General features: G+C 39.9%; 1 long non-coding RNA gene across 1 annotated transcript; it reads right to left on the reverse strand.

The window, feature by feature from the left end:
* Positions 1 to 6,610: 6,610 nt before the first annotated feature.
* LOC141812409 (uncharacterized) lies at positions 6,611 to 7,274 on the reverse strand. Its single transcript, XR_012600287.1, has 2 exons — positions 7,154 to 7,274; positions 6,611 to 6,980 (listed from the first exon to the last, which is right to left on the reverse strand). It is a non-coding gene; the product is annotated as an uncharacterized LOC141812409 (long non-coding RNA).
* Between the last annotated feature and the right edge of the window lie 1,214 nt (positions 7,275 to 8,488).

The raw sequence follows: 8,488 nt of genomic DNA on the forward strand, positions 1-8,488 counted from the left end.
AAATGGAAGCAATAATGGACTTCGTCTTATGAAGATGAAACGAACCAAATTAATTTAGGTTAAATTGAAGGTCGTTTGATTATTAAACCAAGTATTTAGTTTTGAACCATATTAAATCCGGTCTTGTTTGCTATAGTATCGGTTCGCTACAGTGACTAGGGCTGAACCTGATTTAGAATAATCCGATTTTCTCCAGGTTTTCTCCCCTCTCTGCCCACGCCACAAAAACCCTAAAATCACACACTGTAGCTTCTCAAATAATAGAAATCGCTATTTTGAGGTTGTGGCTTCCTCCCTGTTCACGCGCCCCTGCTTCGCCCAGTTTCGTCGATCGCGTGAGAGAAAGGGATGGACGCTGAAAACCCTAGAGGCTGAGGGAGCACCGCCCTGATCGCGAAACTCCTCCTTCTTCCCAATGGCACTACGCGGGTCACCACCTCTCTTCTTTGCTCGCGATTTGTCGAAGAAGTACGATCGTTGGCTTCCTTCTCATAGGTGGTGCAGAAGGGGAGCAATCAGAGAAACCCTAGCCATCGCGTCTCCCTGTTCGCTCGACCAGAGCACCCATTGTCGATGCAGCCCCTCCTCTTATGATCGCATAGATCTATAGCGCCTATCTATCCTAGTAATGGTGGTCGACCGCAGAATGGAGAAAATTGCAAGAGGCGACCCCTATTTTTCTTGGTCACTTGCGTGATCTTGCCGTCACACGCGATAAGGGTTTTGCTCATGAAGGAGGTGGCTCTGTTCGGGTTTAGGGCTTCTTCCGGTGAAACTACTGCCAGCCCTTTTCTTCTCCCGAGCTTGGCGACCACAATAGGGCAGAAGGAGCCACCGCCGGCCTCTATTTCTTCCAGTGAGAATGTCGCTGTCTCCTTAGGGCTTCTTCCGGTGTTGAATGCCACTGCCCTCTTCTTCTTCCCGGTGAAGAAAAGCATCTGCCCGAGGCCACTTCTCCCTTCCATGGTTGGTGACTTGTGAAGTTGCTGTCGGAACTTCGAAGTCGTTGTTTGAGCCGATGCCAGAGTCGCTATCGGGTTGAAATCGAGTTTGCCACCAAGAGTTGTGAAGCGACTAGAGAATTATTTCATCATCATCAGAAAGAGTTCCGGTCGTTTGCCTTAAACCAACGGTTAAATGTTGATCATCAAAAACTACATCGAGAATACGATTGTCGGTGATAGTTAGAAAATCTCAAAAAATGATCGTGACAAATGTTGTTTCGTGTTTTCAGAAATTAGGTTTTTCTCTCATATCGATCATTGTCGATCGTTAGCTAGTACCGAAGACGATAATGTGACTCATGACTTTGGAAGTCATCTAGATGAGAGCTTGACGTGGATCACCAGTAGAGGCGGAACTTTAACAAGGACCACTCGATAACAACCCCACTCAGTGTCATCTATCAAGTACGCGTAGAATATTTATTATTCTAAAAAATTTTAAATTTCAGTTATATCATGTACTCATTTTATCCAGTATACATGTGTTGCGTGTGTGTTGTAATAATTAGCTATAATTATTTATTTTTCTTCCGCTGCGCACGTTTGTTAAACGTGTAAACACGTGCAATACACTAGGACGGTCCCAACAATTAGTATACACTATAAGCTTAACTTGAACTTTTTATCATGATCAAAATATCGGTTCGATTATCTGGTATTCCTTGCACTAATAGATATGACCCCATCTTTATGTAAACTCATATAATTTCATTCATTTGATTAACAGGATATTTCCATATCGGAGTATGTAATATTGGATCAAGTTCAAGGTAACTGACATCAACATTAATTTTAGAAGATTTGTTAGGTTATTGATTATTAGAATTTGATATATCAATATTGAATGGAAAATGTTAGGTTATTGATTATTCATTTGATATATCAATATTGAACGGAAAATGCCCTTGACTTATAGATGTATGCTCTTTTAGTTAAAAAAATGAATTAATAGTTTTTCTTTTTTCATTCCCTGAATTTTTTATTAAAGTGAATAAATCCAAAAATTACCTAACTAAAAAATCTAATAATCTAAAACTTTATCAACAAAGAATTATTTTCTAAATTTCATAATTATTGAACTTTCAGTTATTTCTAATTAGAAAATCCTCAATACAAGCCCAATAATAATGGTAACATCAATCATTCTCAAATATCACCAACCAATGGATTATTTTCCCAAAAATTGTAATAATAAAATTTTAAGCAAAAAATATAAATTTGAAAATTCATAAACATCATCGCCCAATATTAGCACAACTTAAATAATGCAACTAAATATTCAAGATAATTTTAAATTTATTGAATTTTACCTCAAAGTCGCGTAATTTCAAAACCTATAATAATAAACCAACCAATAAATAATATTAGCATGATATATAAGTCAAAAATCAAACTTAATCAAAAGGGTAAAATTCTCAATCAAGGTAGCCCGCAAATCAACCAATACAAGTTAGAATCGAGCTTCAAAACTCCTAAAATTGCAATTAAATTGAGCAACCAAAATTTTTAACAATCGACGACCTAAGAAACCCAAACCAAGGATTTGGAATCAAGTTGAAAACTTTTCAAAAATTAAGAAAAATCAATTTGGGTCGAGTAAGATGGTTATGGGGTAGTTTTGCCCAAATAATGTGATACGGATTCTAGGGACCACAGTCAAAATCAACAACTGTGTCAGACATCCTTCTATATTCATAATTCTTTTTTCTATTTTAGAGGGTTATTGTTAATAATAAATTTTCAAATTTGTTTTCCTTGAGATTGGGATAGAAAAAAGCTACTTGTCACAATAGAATTCCCGTCACAAATGTTGTGACAGGAATCTGCACCGTTGAATTTTAAAATTAAGATTAAACCCTGATCGTAGATTGAATGGATGATTGTGATTGAATGGGTGATTGTAATTGAACGGTCCAGATTCTCATCACAAATTTGTGACGGGAATATGTTGTGAAAGTAGCATCACTCATTGGGATAAACACCTAAAATGATAATATCACTAATTACTTTTGGTCTATTACCAATCATCTGATGTTTTCAACAACTTTCTGATGATTTTATAACTGGCAACAGATTTCTCAAGAAATAGAATCTGTGATTTTTTTTCAAACGAAGACTATTAATTTTTTAAGAAAAAATAGGTGGCGTTGGAGCCCACCTTAACCTAAGGGATTTTCTCATCCGTACTAGTTGAACAAGGTTGGAAACCGTCTCTTGCCAAAGGCAAGGTAAGGCTGCGTACAATGGATCCTTTCCTCGAACCCCGCATGGCGGGAGCTTCGTGCACCGGACTGTCTTTTTTTTTTTTTTTTTTTACTAGTTGAACAAGGATGTATAATCTTAATATATCACAATGATGAAAAAAATCATTTAAAGAAATCTTTTATGGATTCAATGAGATTATAATTCCAAGGTACATATTGAATTAAAATATTTCTTGATTCTAAGGTGATTTATGATTCCAAAGGGAGGAAGGGAAACTAAAAGTCGGCGGTGGAAAGAGTTAACATTTAAAAAATGTAAAGCTAACGTTTTAATTATATTACTCATTGACACAGACACTTAATGTGCAGGTGCAGGCCTCGTTGGTGGTCACCCTCGTTACTCATTTTAAAATGTCAACTCGTGGTGTCTCTCCTCTCCTCTTCTCTAGTCGGCAAAAAGTCTTATCCAATGGGAATGCGCGCATCTTGGTGTTACTCATTTTAAAATGTCAACCCGTGGTGTCTCTCCTCTCCTCTCCTCTTCTCTTGTCGGCAAAAAGTCTTATCCAATGGGAATGCATCTTTGTGCACATCCTTATCACTCATCAAGTCAAGCTTATTAGAACAAAAGAGGGAAGCAAAAAAAATAAACTTTATTGATTATGTTGCATCCCTAAACGATGCAATATATAGAGGTTTACATAAACCAGGTCAATTGACCAATTCTAAATTAACGGACAAAATCTAAACAATATTTAATTAACAATATTAAAATTACTTAGCTTCTATTACCCCCCGACAAACTTAACGGGAGATCTTTGACGTTGAGTTTGCATCTTAGCTTGCCGAAACGTTGTCCGGATAATGGCTTAGTAAAAATATCGGCAATTTGATCTTCTGCTGAGATATATGAAACAGATAATTGTTGGCTAGCCACACGCTCTCGAACAAAGTGAAAGTCAATCTCAACGTGTTTCGTACGAGCATGAAAAACCGGATTTGCTGTAAGATATGTTGCTCCAATATTATCACACCAAATTTTCGGTGTAGTCTTTGAGGCAAGATGAAGTTCTGAAAGAAGTGATTGAATCCAAATAAGTTCTGAAGTTGCATTAGCTATAGCTTTATATTCAGCTTCAGTGCTTGAACGGGATACAGTGGGTTGCTTTTTCGAATTCCAAGAGATAAGATTCCGGCCAAGAAATATTGCATAGCCACTGGTAGAGCGTCTATCTTCGGGAGAACTTGCCCAATCTGCATCACTATAGGCATGTAAATCTCGGGATGAGTGGCGATATAAAAGAAAACCATGTAGAATAGTGCCTTTAAGATAGCGAAGTATTCTTTTCACACTTTCCCAATTTTGATCGGTGGGAGCATGCATAAACTGACAGGCACGATTGACTGCAAACGTGATATCAGGACGTGTAATAGTCACATACTGTAAAGCACCAACGATACTTCGATAGATCTGGGGATCAGACATCGCTGAGGTTGAAGATGATGTGACACCTGTATTTGTAGCCATCGGCGTAGAGACCGGTCGTGCTCCATCCATTTTAGCCTTTTGAAGAAGCCCAGTGATATATTTGGTCTGAGAGAGAACATAACCGTCTTCATGCGGAATAAGTTCAATGCCAAGAAAATAATGAGCATTTCCTAAATCTCGAATAGGAAATTCTTGGTTAAGAAGACTTAATAGATTGTTGATGCCCTTCTGATCATTGCCAGTTAATAAGATGTCATCCACATAAATAAGAAAGAATATCATGGATTCATCATTGTGTCTATAGAAAAGAGAGGAGTCAGTTTTTGAACCAGAAAATCCTTGACTCTGCAACCATTTGGATAATCGATGAAACCATGCACGAGGAGCTTGTCGAAGACCATATATGGATTTCTTGAGGTGACATACATGAGACGGAAATTGTGGATGAATAAACCCAGGTGGTTGTTCCATAAACACCGTCTCCTCAAGATTACCATGAAGAAATGCATTAGAAACATCCAATTGTCGGATAGACCAATTAGAACTAATGGCAATTGATAATAATAATCTGACAGATGTAATTTTGACTACTGGGCTAAAAGTGTCATTGAAGTCAATACCTTGTTGTTGACTAAAACCCTTTGCAACAAGCCGAGCCTTATATCTTTCAAGAGAACCATCAGCGCGATGTTTAAGACGGAAGATCCATTTAGAGCCCACAATATTCATAGAGGGAGTGCGTGGAACTAAGCTCCATGTTCCATTGCGAAGAAGTGCATCAAATTCCGTTGCCATTGCATTACGCCAATTCGGATCTTTGTTTGCTTGTGTAAAACAAGTTGGTTCAATGGTTTTCGAGGAAACCACTAGAGCTTGAGGAAGTGGATGCCGAGTAGCCATTGAGCATCGTGCATATATGTCACTCAAGGAACGCATGCGACAAGGAGTATCACCACTTGTTGATGTTGAAGGTGAGTTTGATGAGGGGGTTGTGTTATTTGATGATTCTGAATGAGGAACCATGTTTCCTGTAGCGGGAGATGCCTCCAAAATTGGACATGGAATAGGTTCTAAGGCCTTGTCACCCCTGAAATTATTAGTCCTTCCAGCTCGTACTGGAGAAGACACATGAGGCGATTCAGATGACCCAGATGAATTTTCAACAGAAGCTGGAGCAGGCCCTAGAATGCCATCACCACCTGTATTTGTAGCAGGACTGGTCGGAGCAGCAGTCTGTGAGAACTCAGAAGGAATATTAGGTGGTGGTATTAAGAAAGTTCCATTATTCCCTGAAGATGGAGGTGCAGTTGAGGCTGTAAAAGGAAATAGAGACTCATCAAAAGTAACATGTCGAGATATATATATACGCCCTGTCGGAATATGTAGACAACGGTAGCCATGGTGCAAATTACTATAACCAAGAAAAACACATTGTTGAGAACGTGGATTCAGTTTATGTTTAGAATAGGGTCGGAGCCATGGATAACATGCGCAACCAAAGATACGTAAGAAGGTGTAGTTAGGAGTTTGATTGTAGAGTTTTTCCATGGGACTTTTATGCTGAAGCAACGGAGTAGGTAGACGATTAATAAGATAGACTGCAGTTTGAACTGCATCATCCCAAAATTTAAGTGGAACTGATGCATGATTGAGAAGAGCTAATGCAGTTTCTATTATATGACGATGTTTCCGTTCAGCAGAGCCATTTTGTTCGGGAGTGTGAGGACATGAAACTCGATGAAGAATGCCAGAAGAATTTAGATGACGATGAAGGGCTTGATATTCTCCACCCCAATCAGAATGGAGAGAAAGGATCTTACGATTAAAGAAACGCTCCACATGTCTTTGAAACTGACAAAAGATATCAAGCAGGTCAGATTTTCTTTTCATGAGAGAAACCCAGGTAAATCTACTAAAATCATCAATAAAAATCACATAATAGAGAAAACCTTGGTTTGACAAAATAGGAGCAGGACCCCAAACATCAGAGTGAATTAATTCTAAAGGAAATTTGGATACATGACAAGAAGAAACAAAAGGTAATTTATGACTCTTTGCTTTCAGACAAGCATCACAAGAATGAGATGAAGAAGATAAATTGGTTGGTAGATCAAACCGACTAATGATGTTTTGAACCAGACGTAAAGATGGATGTCCCAGGCGTGCATGCCAAGAGGCTTTATTTGTGCGTTCTCCAATAAGTGCTTTGGTGGAGGTAGGTTGTAAGTGATAAAGGCCATCTTTAATTTCTCCTCTGAGCAGGATGGTTTGGGTGATGGGATCCTTCACAAGACAAAAATGAGGATGAAATTCAAAGAACACATTATTATCTAGAGCGAATTGACGAACTGATAGTAGATTTTTAGTAATAGATGGAACATGAAGAGTATTGCGCATGTAAAAGAGACGACCAGATGAGTGAAAAAATGTGTTTCCAAGGTGAGCGATTTGCAAACCTGAACCGTTGCCTATTTGTACCGTGTCAGGACCATGATAGGAGGTGGCTTCTGTAAGAATGTCATAATTTGATGTAACGTGATGAGTCGCACCGGAATCTGGATGCCACCCTGATCCTGAGGAATCCGCTGTAGGTGTATAAGAATTACTTGTAAGAGAGAATGCCCCAGGAGGTGAGGATGACGCTCGAGTTGAGGATGCAAAACCACCAATAAAATTTGAATCAAATCTCTTATAACATTGATGAGCAAGGTGACCATTCTTGAGACAGATTTGACAACGGCCTCGACCTCGACCTCGTCCTTGACCTCGTCCTTGATCTCTCTCCTCGTTCTCAACCGCGCAGCGCCAACTCCGGTTGATCGTCTTCTTCGAGAACAGAAGCCGCCACCCTTCTCTCTCCACGCGAGCAGAAGGCGTCGGCCTATCCCTCTTCGCGGGCTGAGCGGCGCCGACTCTAGTTCACGCATCTTCTTCCCGAGCAAGCGGCGTCCCTTTTTCAAAGCCTTCCCTGCTGAACGCGGCATTAGCTCCGCTGCAGGCCGACGCCGCCAACACCGGCGGCACTTCGTTTTGCTACCTCGCCGGGTGCAGAAGACGCGAAGAAAATAGAGCCTTCTCCCTGTTCGGTGCTGCCGTTCGCGAGCTTCCCTGACTCGTGCGTACGTCGGCTTTCCTTAGCGCAAGATCTCTGCCCGTTTTCTCCCTGTGTGCGCGCAAGCAACCCTGTCTTCCTCACCGCGGCGTGGAAGAAGGCTCCCTGGGCGCTGTACGTAGGTTCCTTTTTCCTTTCTGCCGTTGGAGAAGAGAAGAAGAAGAAGAGGGAGAAGGAGTGGGCTGCTGTTGCTGGAGAAAAAGAGGGCTCTTGTCATCTTGTGCTTGGGCGCTGTACCCAAGAAGGATTGGAACCCAACCTCGGAAACCGCCCCTTCACCCCTTATTCCTTGAGCAAAACCCCAAATCTAAGTCAAAGCTAATTGCTTGGCTTTGAATTAAGAGAAATTCATCTCTCTCCTAATTGCTTGGCTTTGATTATGTTGCATCCCTAAACGATGCAATATATAGAGGTTTACATAAACCAGGTCAATTGACCAATTCTAAATTAACGGACAAAATCTAAACAATATTTGATTAACAATATTAAAATTACTTAGCTTCTATTACTCATCATTTCCACTGATTATTTATTATAAAATAATAAACGGATGTGTCGATCACTTTTTTGTCTTTTTTTCATCCACTCAAATTATAAGGAAAATCTTTCTCTCCCGCATCTCCAACTTCAATTGCACCAGCACAGTGGCACAACTCAGTATGTCCGTCTAGTGGGCCAC

The sequence above is a fragment of the Curcuma longa genome, chromosome 19 (genome assembly GCF_044706935.1).
Source record: "Curcuma longa cultivar G26 ecotype Majalengka, Jawa Barat chromosome 19, ITB_CL_G26_1.1, whole genome shotgun sequence".
NCBI classification, from domain to species: domain Eukaryota; kingdom Viridiplantae; phylum Streptophyta; class Magnoliopsida; order Zingiberales; family Zingiberaceae; genus Curcuma; species Curcuma longa.